Here is a 17,625-nt window from a genome sequence, read left to right on the forward strand (position 1 = left end):
CATTTTATGTAAGGTTCACTCTAATGGGCACCACAATGCGCCCATCAGCGTGCCCCTTAACATAAAATGCACCCATCTGCAGCATGTCCCTTATTTTATGTAAAGGTTCACTCTGATGGGCACAACAAAATCTGCCCATCAACATGCCCCTTAACATAAAATGTGGCATTTAATTTAAAATAAGTGGCATGCTGATGGGCACATTTTATGTTAAGGGCGCATGCTAATGGGGACGCCTGATGTAAAGAAGCACTCTGATGGGGACACCTGATGTGATGGGGACACCTGATGTGATGGGGACACCTGATGTGATGGGGCATTCTGATGGGAACACCTTTATGTAAGGTGGCACTGTGATGGGGACACCTAATGTAAAAGAGCACTCTAATCGGCACACCCAATGTTAAAGGAGCACTCTGATTGGCACACCTGATGTAAAGGGGCACTCTGATGGACATACCTAATGTGATGGGGACATATGATGTAAAGGGGCACTCTGATGGGGACAAATGATGTAAGTGGCATTCTGATGGGAGACAACAGATATATATCATATATCTGTGGGCAATCAGACGGTAATACCTAGTGTAAAGGGGGACTCCTAATGGAAAGGGGCACTCTGATGGGCACACCTAATGGAAAGGGGCTCTCTGGGGCACACCTGATGTGATGAGAACACCTGATGTAAAGAGGCACTCTGATGATGGCACCTAATGTAAGGGGGCTGTCTGATCGGGGCAAATGAAGTAAGGGGGTGCACTGATGGGGAGACACCAGATGTAAGGGGGCCTTCTGATGAAGAAACCTGATGCAAGGGGGCACTCTTATGGGGACACCTGATCTAAGGAAGTACCATGACAGTGGCAACTGATTTATGGGGGTAGTCTGTTGGGGCACCCCATGTATTGAATTACTCTGGTAGGGGCACCTGATGTAAGGGGGAACACTATTGGAGACGTGTACATTTACAGAGTATTACCAGAGTGTGCGGAGGAAACTGTAAGAAAAGTGGCAGAGAGCGCAAAGAAGATGTGTACAACCTTTTATGGCATAGACTTCTGATCCATACCTCGGCCGGGAAAACATTTTAGTGACCGGACCTTTAATTCACCACCCCTGTTTTAGGGCAGTTTAACCTTTTTTAAAGACCAAGACTTTTTCTGACAATTGTTGCTTGCAAGTAAAAAAAAAAATATATATATATATATATATATATATATATATATATATATATATATATATATATATATATATATATCATTTTTAGCAGAGACCCCGGAGAATAAAATGGCGATTGTTGCAATCTTTTATGTCACTATGTCACACTCTATCTGCGCAGAAGTCTTTCAAGCGCAGTTTTTTGGGAAAAAATACACTTTAATAAATGAAAAAAACATACAGTAAAGTTAGCCCAATTTTTTTGTAAAATGTAAGAGATAATGTTACGCCGAGAATCGTGATCTTTATTCTAAGCAAAAAAATTGTGATTCTTTTATCCAGAGTCGTGCAGCTCTAATCTTAATCTTCAATGGGGGTTGAACAGAAATTTCATCAAGGGCCAGGTGTCGGCTTTGGTGGTCTTCTTCCAACGAACTTTGAACACAAACTCCCTGGTGCGTACCTTTCTTTAGGGTGTCCGACATTTGGTTCCTCCAGTGCGGGCTTCGTTGGCGCCTTGGGATCTTAATTTGGTACTTTCAGCTCTGCAGAAGCCTCCCTTTGAAAATATTTGTGAGATTCCCCTGCTTATGTTGTCTCAGAAGGTGCCCTTTTTAGTGACTATCACTTCTGCACGCAGGGTGACGTAACTGGTGGAGTTATCTTGTCCTTTAGCTTACCAGGTGATTCACAGGGATAAGGTGGTTCTTCGCCCCTGTCTGTCATTCCTTCCAAGGGTTGTCTCTGATTTTCATTTGAATGAAGACATTGTGTTGCCTTCCCTGTGTGGCCTAAACATCTAAAGGAAATTGTCTTGCATGCCTTGGATGTGGTCTGGGCAATTAGGGTGTACTTGGCAGCTACGGAGTCTTTCAGGAAGTCAGACTCTCGATTTGTGCTCACGGATGGACCTCAAAAAGGGTTAACCGCTTCTTCTGTGACTATTTCCAGATAGATTAGACAGATGGTGGTTCAGGCCTATTCCATCAGGGGTCAGGTTCCTCCTTTCCCTGTCAAGGCGCACTCTACTAGGCCGTTTAGTGCCTCTTGGGCCTTCAGTCATCAAGCGTCAAGGACTCAGGTTTGCAAGGCGGCCACCTGGTCGTCGGTGCACACTTTTACAAAGTTTTATAAAATGGATGTGTTGACATCTGTGGATGCTTCATTTGGCCGCAAGGTTTTGCAGGCTGCTGCTTAGAGGACCTGATCCTCTTTGAGGGTGTGTTGTTTTTTTAGGTGGGCTCTGTTTTTTTTGGTTGAACACCTGTTCATTGATGGACACAGCACCCCCCCCTGCGGAGTTATTTATATTTCTGACACTGCTTGTTACAAAACTGAGTGGCTATAGCAATGAGGGGGAGTATACCCCCTGGGATACCTGTATGGGGCAGTATAACCCAATGGTTATGAATACCAAGAGCTGTGTCCATCAATGAACATCAGAGAAATGGATTTTACAGCAAGTCAAAAATCCCATTTTTGTAGCTACATATAGTGTAAATAATCTTATCATTGTGCTAATGCTATGTAATACCCGTGTTTCCTTTTCCTACAAAGACTCTACTTCATGCCATACAATGCTTAGGCCTCATGCACACTGGTTTCTTGTAAATGCTGTTAATCCTGGCAGGAGAAAATACGCTTTATAAACTCGCCCCCAATTGCATTTTTTTCAAAATAGTTTGTTTGGAGTTTGGGTTTATTTAACTGGGCAGAATTTTAATTTATTCTGGCCATTGAAATAAATGCTGAAGTGCTATACATGCCTAGAGTTTGTGTGTTTTTCAGCATTCAGCTTTTTTTTTTGGTTTGAACTGCTATGGATCTTTCCTCCTAGCTGAGCTCCTCCGTGCCTCCTATCAGTTGATCAGTTTGGTTGCCCTTTTCTGCACTTTCTCCAGTTCCGCTGAAATCTTTTTTTTATGGCCTTGTCCCAAAAACTGAACTGCATATTCCAGATGGGGTCTTATAAATGATTTGTACAGAGGTGGAATGATATCGCTCTCTATAGTTCATGCCTCTCCTAATACAAGAGTACATGTTTAGGGGCTCTGTGTCGAGGAAGTCTATTCATTTCAATGGACCACAACAAACCGAAAACCGTGCATGCAGCACGTTTGGAATAAGCTTCCTGCCAAATGCTTTATAAAACTAGGAGAATTCATGAGGTTAGAGTGCAGTATATGCGCTTTGTAGGTTAAAGTGTTACTAAATCCACAACAGTAAAATGAGTCTGTATATGCAGTAAAGCATGCTTGTTATACTCTCTTTGGAACTTAAGGGGTTAATCCTCTGCATTGTGTAAAAATGCTGTTTATAGTGAATGTTTAGGAACCCTTTAATTGATAAAAAGTATTCGTTGTTTTTTTTTTTTTCATAGCATCCTCTATAAAATACAGAGCTCCTCCTAGTGGTTAATACAAATCTCTAAATATGATTAATTAAAATTAGAAGAAGCTACCGTAGTATGTAAATATGTGAATGTCACATAAAAGTTTAGGGTGAACACTGCACTAATAACTCAATATGTGCTCACTGAAATATACTATATTATACCTTTCCTTATAGGAAAAGTGCAGCAGCCCATAGCAACCAATTATAATTCTCCTTTCACACATATCTGTCTTAGGTGAAATGAAAATATAATTACCCTTTGCATGGCCTATTAAATCCTTGTGATTTGTGCTTGTAAAGCTGGAGTAGCAGAACAGGCCTGTAACTGACTCTGGGTCCGTGTTAGAGGTGTACCATGCACTGGTAGCTGCTTCTGTAGTAGGGTATGTCCCTACAAACAAACCTTTTATTGAAACCTTGGAATTTTTACCTGTTTTTTTTAAAGGTTTTTTTAAAGTTTTTTTAAAGTTTTTTTAAAGTTTTTTTAAAGTTTTTTTTTTAATATTTACTGAAAGGTCAATTTACTTCATTTTTTTTTTTTTTTTTTTTTTTACTGTGTCATCGTGTATAAACATAGTGAGGCTGGTTTACTAAAGGAGTTAAATGTTTACCTAATAAATTGCGTGAATATTCACTACAGATATGCAATCTCATGAAAGCTGTTTATGTTCACTTTAACCACTTGCCGACTGCCTAACGCCGATCTACGTCGGCAGTCAGCCCCTCACAGGCAAAGTGACGTAGGGCTACGTCACTAGCTTGTGAGGGTCTAGGGAGCGAGCGCGCGCCCCCGGAGGCGCGCTCCCGCGTGGTCACGGACCCCCCCCCCCCCCCCGCGCGTGTGACCGGCGGACCCGATGTCCCCCGGTCACTCGGCGATCGGCGGGGGAGAGGGAGAATGTCAGGCAGCTTGTGTAAACAAGCCACCTGTCATTCTCCTTGCTGTTAAGACACTGATCACTCGGATCTAGTATGTAGATCCGTTGATCAGTGTCCTTACAGCTGAAGCCACAGCCAATCACAGTAGAAAGCACGCCCCTAGGGATACACACAGCCCCTCCCTCCCAAATAAAGTTAACCCCTTCACTACCAGTGTATTTTTACAGTAACAGTGCATATATATAGCACTTATTACTGTAGAAATGTCACTGGTAACCCCAAAAGTGTCAAAAATGTCAGTCAAGGGTCCGATCTGTCCGCCCCAATGTCGCAGTACCGCAAAAAAAATCGCAGATCGCCGCCATTACACTTTAAAAAAAAAAAAAACAACAAAAATGACAAAAATCTTTCCCTTTGTTAGTAAACGCGATAACTTTTGCGCAAACCAATCAAAATACGCTTTTTGCGATTTTTTTTTTTTTTTTTTTTTTTTACCAAACATAGGTAGCATAAAACAAATTGGCCGAAAAAGTTAAAAAATTTTGATTTTTACATTTTTTTTTGGGGAATTTCATATAAAAAAATGTGAAAAATGTTGCTATTTTTGCAAAATTGACGCTCTTTTTTTGTTTATAGCGCGTGATCAAAAAATTGCACAGGTGATCAAATACCACCAAAAGAAAGCTCTGTTTGTGGGAAAAAAAGGACGCCAAATTCGTTTAGGTACAGCGTCGCACGACCGCGCAATTGTCCGTTCAAGTCACGCAGTGCCGAATCGTAAAATACCCCCTGGTCGGAATGGGGGTAAAATCTTCCGGGGCTTAAGTGGTTAAAGTGGAACTGCACTGCATCGGAGCACCACAAACCACAAAGGGCAGATGATTCATGTATCATTTATTTCCTGGAATCTATCTGCCCTTAGTTCAGGCATAGGCTGAGCTGAGAACCCTTCCTCCCCTCCTGAAGACTGCTGGGATGTATGATGATGATGATTGGCTAGGCATGGAAACTAGAAAGGAATGAAAGAAATGAAGAAAAAAAGGTAAAACAAGTAAATATAATATACTTTCATATCCGTTTACTAATGTTGGCAGCATAAGGATTAAAATGCGCATTTGTGCCCAGATGAAATTGGCATAAAGGAATTCGCTTTTCACAAGTTTGGATAACCAAAGTGGATTTTATACACAATTGCATGTTACATACATAGTTAGGTTTAAAAAAAAACATAGTTCTGCCAATAGATAACAGAATACAGAATCCTGTAGCCACAGTTGATTCAGAGAAATGCAAAAAATACCCTCATTAATCATGGCCTAAGTTGCTCCATTGTTGATCCTGGATCTCTGGTGTTATTACCTATACATGTAATATCCAGTTATGTTTTGTCTTGAGGGAGTCTATTCCACATTTTCACAGCTCCTACTATGAAGAAGCCATTGCTAATGTGGAGATTAAATCTTTTCCTCTAGACATAGTGTCCCCTTTGAAATGCCCTAAAAGTGATAAACTCTGAACCAAGTTCACTTTATGGACCATATGTGTTTGATACATGGTGAATGAATCTTTTTTTTCTATTTAGCACTGCGCTACTTTAACTGGTAATTGTGCAGTCATGCCATGCTGTACCCAAATTTAAATTTATCATTTCTCTTTCGTTCATTGACGGACACAGCTCCTTATCATCTTGACCACTGGGTTATACTGCCCTCTACAGGAGTAGGACACTAGGCAGGAAAAACTTGACTATGCCTATGGGGCAGTCTCAGGGGGTATACTCCCTTAGCTATATAGGCACTCAGTTTTTTTCTGCTTAGTCAGGAGTAAGGACCTAGTTCTTTGTTGGGATCTCTGGTCCTGGCAGTTTTTTCCTTTTTAAATTTAATTTTTTGCTAACTTTGTTTTTATTTTGTTCCTGTGAGAATATACAATCAACTACCAGACTGGGCAATTTACTGGATTTATCTAGATCCAGAGGGTCCCCCCAGTCTGGCCAGCGAGCGTGTGCAGGCCTCAGCTCCGCGCTAGGTTGGCCGCGACATAGCCCCACTGGACAGGGGCTGGCCTAGGATTAAACGTTTCCCGAGGGTGCATACGACCTGGCCTTGGCCTGAGTCACATAGTTCCTCCTGGCCGACAGCCCCCCATTCCGATGGAGTGGTGGTCTGTTTATCCTCTGGGCTCCCTGCTGCAGTTGTTGGGCTGGGGAGCGGATAGTTTAGCATGCGTGGTTCCGCGCCTCAGGCAGCCAGACACGGCCAAAAATTTAGGCCAAGGCTTTGCGGACCTACTGGTCGGGAGCTATGTGGGGCGGCCCCAGTGAGGGTGGCTGAAGCCACTACCCTCCGTTTTGGCATCCGCCCTCCCCTCTGCTGCCCCTGGGTGGTCGGCTCTGCTGGGGCTCGCGCCCAATTCATTGGGCGTCCACAAAAAGTTAAGCCGTGCGGCCAAGTTGTGCGCCTCCATTGGTGGAGCGGCCCCAGTGAGGATGGCTGTAGCCCCCGCTCTTTCTTTTAGCCATCTGCCTGGCTGGGATTCGTGCACTCGCCGCTGGGCCCTCACCATAACTTAGGCTGTGACTTGCAGCCTACTAGGCCATGCAGCAAGATACCTTGCCTGCGCATCCACTAAACGGTGGGCAGCCCCCTTTTAATGGGCAGGGTTCGTACGGTCCTGGAAAACCTGGAAAAGTTTTGGAATTTGGAGATGACACTTTCCAGGCCTGGAAAGGTCATGGAAACTTAGGATTCCACTAAGATTTTGGAAAAGTCATGTAAATATATACTGGGGAGGAGCAGGGAGCGGCGGGGAGCGGATGCTTAAAGTTTAATTTATTATTTTATTCAGTAATGTTTAATAAATTGCCAGTGCCACATACTATTTGCCTTCCGGGTCCGCGGTATGCCCGTGCGCTGTCACTGGCCAGCAGCAGCCGAGGAGATGATCGTGAACCAATCACTGGCAGCGGGGAGGGCCGGCCGCGGTTTGCCTGGATGTGAGTGGCCAGCAGCAGCAAACCAATCACAGGCAGCGGCAGCATCACATCCAGGCAAACCGCGGCCGGCCCTCCCCGCTGCCAGTGATTGGTTCACGATCATCTCCTCGGCTGCTGCTGGCCAGTGACTGACAGTAGGGCAAACTGCGGACCAGGAAGGATACCTACCTGTACCAGTATACGCAGAATGTAAAAAAATAAATGTCAATAAATTATTAAGCATCCAATCCTGAATCGCCTTTCTGTGAACTCTTTTCTGCCTGTTTGTGGGACTGTTAGGTTCGGCCTAAGAGTAAGCGCCACATTTTGTGCATTTAAAGCGGAGTTCTAGCCATTCACTCACCTGTCCAACGGTCCAGCGATGCGGCCGCCCGAAGCCTCGATCCTCTCCCTCGGCGCCGGCATCACTGCTGTGGGCACCCGGCTGTGACAGTTTGCGGCTTCACAGCCGGGTACCCACTGCGCATGCGCGAGTTGCGCTGCATGCCGTGATTGGCCGGCAATTTTCTGGGACCTTTGACATGTCCCAGAAGATTGCAGGGAGGGAGGGGGAGAGGAGAACTTCCGCTCAGGGCGCCGCGGTGCTCTGAGCGGAAGTGGGAGCGGGTACCTGTCAAAACTAGGTACCCGCTCCTCCCCCAAAAAAATGACATGCCAAATGTGGCATGTCAGGGGGTCAGGACTCCCTAAAGCGGAAGTTCCACTTTGGGTGGAACTCCGCTTTAACTGTGCCATCCATATCACAGTGTCCAGCTGCTCCTTCATGACTGCCTAAACTGCTTTATTTCGGCAAGCAGGAGCACCCATTACTGTTCTTACTCCAAGAGTAAGTGCCGCATTTGTGCACCATCAGATCTGTGCCATCCATACCAGTCTGCCTGCACCTCATGACTGTGGCTTGGGCCTAAAAGATTACTGTGCTGCATTTTGTGCATCTGACTGTCTGTCTGATTTGTTTTTTGGCAATGCTTAAGTTAACTTGTTAAAGACTGTTATCGGGTCAATTTATGTCACTTTAAGTTCAGAACCGTGTTGCTGGACACTTTTATTTATTTTTTAGTTGCTTCCCCTTGATTTATGTTATATCTCCTGTGGATTACGTTAATCCATTTCTAAGCGGTTCTCAGGGTTTGTTATGAAACGTCGTTACTGTGCAAGCGTTATTTAAATAAATATTTCATATTCCACTGTACACTACAAAGATTGTCATTTATATTAGTAAAAATATGCTGGGTGTGACATAGATTTTCTTCTTATTTAACACGTATACATAGACATTTCATGAAACATTAGGTCATGAATATTTACGTGAAGTCATGGAAAAGTCATGGAATTTCATTGGTGAAAATGTGTATGAACCCTGAATGGGGCTATTTCCTATTATGGGGTGGGAAGAGCTCGGAGTGCGGAGCGCGGAGTTTCTTTGCAGGGTCCAGTAGGTAGTCCATTTGTGGACCCTTGATCGGCGTCCCCTTTGCGGGATCGCGGTTTGTGTCCCTCCCCTGATAGTTTTCCGGGTGAGCTTAGCATATAGCGCCTCATCTGTCTCCTCAAATCCTGAATCTGTGTCGGCCGCTGCAGACGCGAGTCACTTTACTGGGTCTGCATCCACGCACCCTGAGTGCTCAAGATGGGATGATTCCTCTGCTCCTCTAGCATACATAAAAAGGCTCTGATTGTGTCAGTGCATGAAACTTTTAAAATCGAGGATGCAGCTAAAGCTGCGTCTGAGGCGCTGGTCCCTTTTGGCACCCACAGGCCCTCCAAATTGGCGAGGCTTTTTCCCCTTTTCTGCTTTCTTTGACAACATTGTCATAAAACAGTGGAATTTTCCAAAACTCCCTCTTGTGGTGGTTCCTAAGTGTTTTGCTATGTGATATCCTTATGAGGATTCCTTGCTTAAAAAGTGGACGGTCCCACCTGTAGTGGACTCGCCTGTTCCCAGGTTAAATAAAGCTACCTTAATTCTGGTTGAGGAGTCTCCGGCCTTTAAAGATCCAGCTGATTGGAGGGCGGAAGCTCTGGTCTGCCATATGTTGACTGTGACTGTTTTGGCACTTAGGCCGGTATTTACTGTTGCTCTGGTGTTGCAAATTCTGACCGATTCAGCTAAATTTTTACGCCGGGACCTGGAGAGGAAAACCACTTCTCCTTGCCTTTGCAGAGCTGGCGGATCAGTTGGTCCAGGAGCTACAGTTTATCTGATGCCTCTTTGGATGCGGGTCCTTCGATTCTAGGCTGTCTGTATCATCAGTGGTCCTTTGGCATATTATCTGGCTGAAATGCAGACCAGACTTGGAGGCCTTATCTGATCTCCCTCTTGTAGGGGATCGCCTGTTTGGAGCTTCCTGTGATGACCTCATTAAGGGTCTCATAGGGGGGACAAATACTCTTCTTCCACAGGCTACCAAGGGCAAGGAGCCCCGCCATAGACATGGGCCATTCTTCTCGGCTCATAAGAGGCCTTTTCGTCCCTCAGGGTCTCAAGACAAGGGATCAAAGCCCTTCAGGTCCTCCACCGGAGGTTCCAAGAGGTCCCGGTCTGGCAAGCCACGAACGGGCTCTTCCAGACCTGTGGACAAGGCTTCCTCTGCATGAAGGGGGCGCCCTCACCCGTATCTGGGGTGGGGGTACGTCTTTGATGGTTTCTGATACAGGATAAGGGGGTCCACAAAGTCATTCGGTCAGACTACAACATCGAGTTTCGGTCTTATCCGCTGGAAAGGTTCTTCCCTTCAAACCTGCACTTGTCCCGAAATTGCTTACTGGCTCTCTTTGGGGCAGTGCAAGATTTGTTACTTCAAGGGGTGATTGTTCCAACTTCAGAACATTTTCAGGGGTTTTACTTAAACCTCTTTACAGTTCCCAGGAAGGAATACAAGGTATGTCCAATTCTGGACCTCAAGGCTTTGCACAGGTGTCGCGTCTAACGACTTCAAAGACTCCTACTTTCACATTCCAAAATTGGGAAATTGCCTTGCCTTCCCTGGATGTGGTTCGGGCAATCGGGGTGTACCTGGCAGCTACGGCGTCTTTTAGAAAATCAGACTCACTACTTGTACTCACAGATGGACCTCAAAGCCTTGGCGGCTTCTGCTGTGACCATTTCTAGATGGATCAGACAGGCAGTAGTTCAGGCCTATTCCATTAGGGCAGGGGTCCTCGAAATTTTTTAACCACTTGCCTACTGTGCACTTAAACCCCCTTCCCATCCAGACCAATTTTCAGCTTTCAGCACTCTCACACTTTGAATGACAATTGCGCGGTCATGCTACACTGTACCCATATGACATTTTTATCATTTTTTTTCACACAAATGGAGCTTTCTTTTGGTGGTATTGAGTCTGTCACTGACCAGCACGGGAGAACAGCAGGCAGCCCCTCTAGAGATCAGAGATCACTCTGTTGCCACCCCTCTATCATTTACTCAGCGGTGCGTATGCTGGGGATCTACATCCCCAGCACACCGGAATATCACTGGGTGTGGTGCAGAGGGGCAGGTGAGGGAACTGAAGGAGAGAGAGCCAGTCAAGCGTGGCCAGGGGAGGGCTGGCAGCCTTAGGTCTGGGGGGCAAGTCCAGTCAAGTGGCCCATTGCACCATTTGTCAAACTGTTTGTTCTCTGCGCTATGGGGCCTCAATAACCCTTAAATGCAGCTGCTCATACCTATGTGATTACTAAAACGTTGCACCTTCCTTCACTGGACACTTGCTTTTTTTTTTTTTTTTTTTGGGGAATTGGGGTTATTAGTATATTTTTGTACCTATTTAAAACTTATTGTTGAGCACTTTATCACATCTTGAAATAAGTCACTGATCACATGTGTTGAGAATTTTGTAGTGAGTTTTTCATATCCCATAATATCTTTTTTGATATTTTTTTGTGCATTTGCATATTGATTTATTCACCTTTTTAAATTTTCACCTTTTTTGCGCTGCATTGAACCATTTTCAATCAGTAACTGCCAGCGCAGCTCAATCAGTGCCCACCATTGCAGCCCATTTGGTGCCCATGGGATGTAGGGGTCATCTGGTGTGTCAGGATCTGTCTTGATTGAACAACCTCTTCAGGGGGGAAGAGGCAAACTTCCTCCAAGCTGCCTCTGCTCTGTGCTGTAATGCTCTGTGACGTCTCCTGCTCTCTCTCTCTCCCACGAACCAGCGCCCAACGTTCACTGCCGATAAGTCACCACGCAAGTCGAATCCAGCCGGCCTCTCCCACATGCCCTGGCTGCCTCGGAGTCCTGGGAGGTGGGAGTTGTAGTCCGGCTGCGCTGTTTGGTTCCTCTCACCGCCAGGAGCTTGATTGCGGCCAGACTACAATTCCCATGATCCAGTGCTTCAGCCGGCCAGCCCATCGACAGCTGCCGCCCCCTCTCCCTCTGCCACCAATGATAGGCCGGCTTCCGGACTGTCCGTCTCTTACGTTGAAAAAAAAAAAGTGACGGGCAGCGGCAGCAAAAACACCCGGCGGGCCGGATAAATATCTTTGGTGGGCCACATGTGGCCCGTGGGCCGTAGTTTAAGGAACCCCTGAACTAGACCATATTGTAGATGTGTATGTTTCTCGAACAAAATATTTTTATTCACTTGGTATTTCCACTCCTCTACAGATAGCGGAGTAAGGGCTCTTTCACACGGGCGGTCCGATCAGATCCGCCTGTCAGTTTTTTAGGCGGATCTGATCGGATCCTCCATGCAGCTCTATGGGGCAGCGGGTGTCAGCGGAGGTCACCTCCGCTGACACCCGCTGCCATCCGCATCCGATCCTGTGCTGAAATCTGGACGGATGGAAACCCTATTTTTCCATCCGTTCAGTAATCGGAGCGGATCTGATGAGAGCGGACAAGCGGTCCGCTCTCCTCCGATCCCCCATAGAGGGCAGCGGGGGCTGAGACACCTCCCTCTCCACTCTGCAAGCGGAGACGGAGCTGTCATCCGCCCGGCTCAGCGGGGATCGCGGATCTATCCCCGCTGAGCAACACGGATCCGACTGCGGAGGCGGACCGTGTGAAAGAAGCCTAGAGGATACTCATTGTGAAGCAATCCAGTTTCTTGCATTTAAGAGATCTTAAAACTGCAACAATTAACTTTGAGTCCAATGTATTGGAATCAATGTATCCCATGTTACATAAAATGGGGTCAAAGGTTAGGGAAACGCCATATAAATCCATTTAAGTAGTTGAAATAACCCTCTGCCAGTAACACTACTACTACACTTTGGGCATCTCCACAGTAAATGTATAAGATTATTACCATGTGGATGGCCACATCTAATGCATGCGAGTTCTCCCTGCTGCCGATCTGAGACAAATATTCTGGTATACAATACTCTATGCATAATTAAAAAGCTGTGTTACTGTGTGCTTTGGAGAAATTGAAATAATCTGACTATTCTGAAGGCATAAAGCTCATCAGAGAGGGGACCCGAATCCACCTTACATTTGTTCTTGCATGGAAGCGGAAACTGAACTGGTTAAGGTCTGCTAAAGAAGCTATTCCACTACATAGCTTGATGTCCTCTTGGAACACCTAATTAAATGGTACTTTTAATCCCAAACTAAACTCTATATCATTTTTAAATATGGTAAAAAGTAGGGGCATCAACACTGGACCTTAGGGTGCACCACTAATAACTTTAAACCCTTCAGAGTATGAATTTTTAATCACTACTCTCTGAGAATCTACTACTTCTCTCTTTAGCATGTTCACTTTTAATTTGCAAACTGAATCTTCTAAACCTTTACACTTTAACTTAAACATTGAGTTAAGGGTCTCCACTCCTTTAGCAATTTAGGTTTAATTTTATCACTCCTAATATTAAGTGGACAAAAGCTAGAATAAAGGTGTAGATCATTATAGGGGAGATTTACTAAAACCAGTGCAGCTGTGTGCAGTAACCAATCAACCATCAGGTTTTATTGTCAAAGCTTATTTGAACAAGCTAAAGTTGGAAGCGGATTGGTTACTATGCACAGCTGCACTAGATTCTGTGTGCTCCAATTTTAGTAAATCTCCCACAAAGTGTGCTTGAATCGTATGTGCAGAGTCAGCTGCACTTTTAGGTCTATGGGCATCTCGGTAACCAAATTCTTGTGGTGCTGTCGCATGCACAAACGTTCATATTCATGTGATGGTACAGGGGGTGGATGTAGAATGATACTGATGGCACCAGTACTTGAAGATGGGAACCAAGCGAGATTTGCAGCAGATTCTTGTCAAGCCCAAATACATAAGATAGCCTCCTGAGTCCTGATATATGTACTAGGGCTGCAACTAACGATTAATTTGTCTGTCGACTAATCTATCGATTATTTTTACGATTAGTCGACTAATCTAACGATTATTTAAATTTTTTTTTTTTTTTGCTTAATCTAGTGTTCTTTCTTTGATTAGTTAAATAATCCTTTGAATAACTTTACAAAAAATGATACGTACAACTTCTAATATAATATTTCAACTTTTATTAAAGTTTTTCCAAAAAATACTTCAATGTGGTTGAAGTTTCAGTGGCAAAAATAAAATGTAAACAACACTTTAACATCAGGCAGGAATAATGCCATTAATTCAAAACCAAAAGCATTCAAAATGCCATATAAATTATAAAGCACTGCAGTGCTCAACAACACTAACTTGTGCAACTGTGCAAAAATACAAGAGACACATAAAGTGCCAAACACTTTAGGGCATCAGGCATGAAAAATGCCATATCTGCCTAACACTTTAACTTCTTTAAACTACGTCAGCTCTCTGCCTTCAGGTAATCTTTTGCTGTATTGGCCATTATTTTTGCACAGTGTTGAGCAGTGCTTTTGTTGGACTAGTTGGCTCCTTTAAAACTTGGTTACTTTTTAGGTATGTTTTCCATATACAGTGTTATTGTTGACCAGTATTTTTTTGGTGTGTGTGTTACTTGTAAATGGAAAACATACCTAAAAATTAACATAGTTTTAAAGGAGCCAAGTCCAACAAAAAGCAAGCTCAACACTGTGCAAATTATAATGGCCAATACTGAGGAAAGATTACCTGAAGGCAGCCAACAGCCATCTTGTAGTTTAAAGAAGTCCAACAATACAACCCAAGAGAGTGCAATAGGTACAGGTTGGGGGCCTGTACCTATAATATAGCATTGCAATGGAGGAAGGTTAGCCTATCGACATGCTCTGCAGTTAGGCTTGCTCTTTTTTTAGTCACAATGTTGCCAGCAACTGAGAAAAGCCTTTCAGATGGGGTTGATGTTGCAGGCACACACAAGTAACTCTTTGCCAGCATGGCCAAGATGGGAAACCTCCCTTCATTTTCCTTCCACCATTTCAGTGGATTGTCTTCCTTTGGAATGGCCTGCTCACTAAAGTACATGTGTATCTCATTCCTCACAACTTCACTGTGAATTTCTGGATCTTGTATGTGACCAGTGTCATCCTCACCATTACTGTGGTGTTCATCTGAATCTGAACCGAGCAAAGAGTCCAACATAGACACTTGCCTCTTTTCTGAAAGTTTCATGTCTGGACTCATTGCACTGGCTGACTGAACCTGTTCCTCACATTGACGTTGATGTGTTTGCTCTTCCTCATATCTTCTTTTCTCTTCAAGAGCAAGAGCTTGGACCTTGAGGTGAACTTTTAAACTATCCTCTGCTGCCAGGAATTTTAGCTTGCGGAATCTGGAGTCCAGGGCTGCTGCAATAAGACATATATTTTCTCCTCCGTCATCTCTGAATTTAGTTTCCCTCTCCCATCTTGTGGTCATCTCCTGTGCAGCAACATTTTGGAAAGCCTTGACTGCCGTTATCTCGCAAATTGTGCTCTGTATGGATTTCTGGAGGCCTTTTACCAAAGGAGGTAGAGCGGAACCAGTCACATGGGACTCTCCACTCAAGAAAACAGTAGCACACTCAAAAGGCTTCAAGACTTGTTCCACTTCCTCAAGTAAGCTCCACTGATCATGTTTTAAATCCAGGAAGCGCTTCCCTCGTGGTGTGACATCAGGATCGGAAAGTGTTGCAGTCACAGGCCACCTCTGTTCAAGCAGGCGACTGATCATGTGTAAAGTACTGTTCCATCTTACAGATACATCATTTATTAGTGCATGATCAGGGGTACCCATTTGTTGTTGCTTTGCTTTAAGCTTTGTAGTGGCCAGCTCACTTTTTTTAAAATGTTCCACAAGGCACTTCGCAGCCCTCAGTGTCTTGCTGATCTGGGGATCCCTCAGGGCATGGTTGACAACTAGCTGCAATGTATGACCAGCACACCTGAGAGAAGAGATGCCAGGATGCTTTTCTTCCAAAATACGCAGAGCAGCGACAACATTTGAAGCATTATCATGAACAACTGCAATTACATTGGCCATGGATATCTCAAACTTCTCAGCTGCTTTTTCCACCCAGTTAGCAATGTTTTCAGCTGTGTGGCGATCTTCAAGTGGCATAGTGGTCAGATTGTTGGATGTAAGCTTCCAGTCTTCATTAATGAAGTGGCATGTGACACCCAAGTATGCCTTTGTGGCAATACTGGTCCATGCGTCTGTGGTGAGAGCTATTTTGGATTTGACATCTTTGATTGACGCTTTCAATCTTTCAAAATTCTCCTCATATTTCCTCTCCATCAGCTTCGTGAAATGGGACCTGGAGGGAAGTGTGTATCCTGGGTAAAATGTGCTGATCATCTCACGAAATCCTTGACCGTCTACAATAGAAAGAGGTCTCATATCTTTTACAATCATGTTGAGTATGCTATTGGTAAGTGTAATGGCCACTTGGGGTGTGCAAGCAGTGACATCCTTTTTATGAAAGTAGAAATCTTGTACACAGCTTTGCCTCTTCCTGAGGAAAAACAATAATAATAATAATTGATAACTTTACCAATTTACACATCTATGAATGCTCAGCCTCAACGCTAACAATATTAATTGTATTTTTTCTAGTAGAATTTTGAGATATCCATGGCCAATGTTGTAATTAATAATGCTGCAGAGTGCAGTCACAGTCAAAATAGCTCTCAGGTGTGCTGGTGGTCATGGTCAGATCATTGCACTTGTTGTCAATCATGACCTGAGGGATCCACAAGACAGACACTGAGGGCTGCAAATGCAAAATGCCTTGTAGTCCATTTAAGAAAAGTGAGCTGGCCCGGCCTAAGCAATCATCAGCTAGCAATGCATTAATTATATTGTTGAAATTAGTAGTACTAGTACTTACAAAGATGGCTCGTCCTTTGTGGTCAGTGCGCCAGGATGCTTTCTTCTGAGGTGCTCATGCATAGCAGTTGTGCTGCCGTGGTATGCCATTTCACTTTTGCAAAGGGAACAGAGGACCATTTTATTTGGCCTCTGCTGAAAGTATTCCCATACCCTTGATGACCGTGATCGGGCTCTCGCTGTCTTTTGTACTGGCGGTGTGCTGCTGGAACTGCTGCTGGAAGCCTTTTGTACTCTGCTGCTGGACGTGGAACCGCTGCTGCTGCTGGCTTTTTCTCCCCCAGGATCAGATGTCGCCATTACCGCTGCTGTTCCGCTATTTTAATGCAACTCGCGCGAGATGCGTGTGACGTCACGTGCTGACGCGTCGACGCTTTTTTCGCACGTCGACAATTTTTTGTAGTCGACGCGTCGTGGCAGCCCTAATATGTACATTTGGCCATACCGACTTTGATTTAAATGTCCCTGTGAATTTCTTTTGCATTTCTTGCTTCGGGGAACGTAAATGTCCATTTTGGGAATCTGAAGGAATGGTGCTCTGGCTCCCTCCAAGTGTCCTCCAAACACTTTTATGTAGAATACAAATTGATGTGAAGAGCCAGTAACTCAACATTCCTATTCAAGTCTTTCCTAGCTACAAAGCGGTGACCATTCAAACAGCTTACACGTTTCGGCAAATGGCCTTAGTCATATCTATGACTAAGGCCATATACCTAAACATGTAAGCGGTTTTTAACGGTCACCGCTTTGTAGCTAGTAAAGACTTGAATACGGATGATTGAGTTGCCGACTCTTCATATTGATTTGTATTTCATCAATATTGACTGATGCACGTGGAAATGAGTCAGACTCTTGTTCAGTTTTTATTATGGTGAAATGCCTGGTTTCTGTTAGCAATGGCTCCATATTTAACCACATTGCTTTTTCTTTCTTTTTCTTTCTTTTTCTTTCTTTTTCTTTCTTTTTCTTTCTTTTTCTTTCTTTTTCTTTCCTGACTGG

The sequence above is a fragment of the Pelophylax lessonae genome (assembly GCF_965119305.1).
Source record: "Pelophylax lessonae genome assembly, chromosome: 1".
Taxonomy (NCBI): domain Eukaryota; kingdom Metazoa; phylum Chordata; class Amphibia; order Anura; family Ranidae; genus Pelophylax; species Pelophylax lessonae.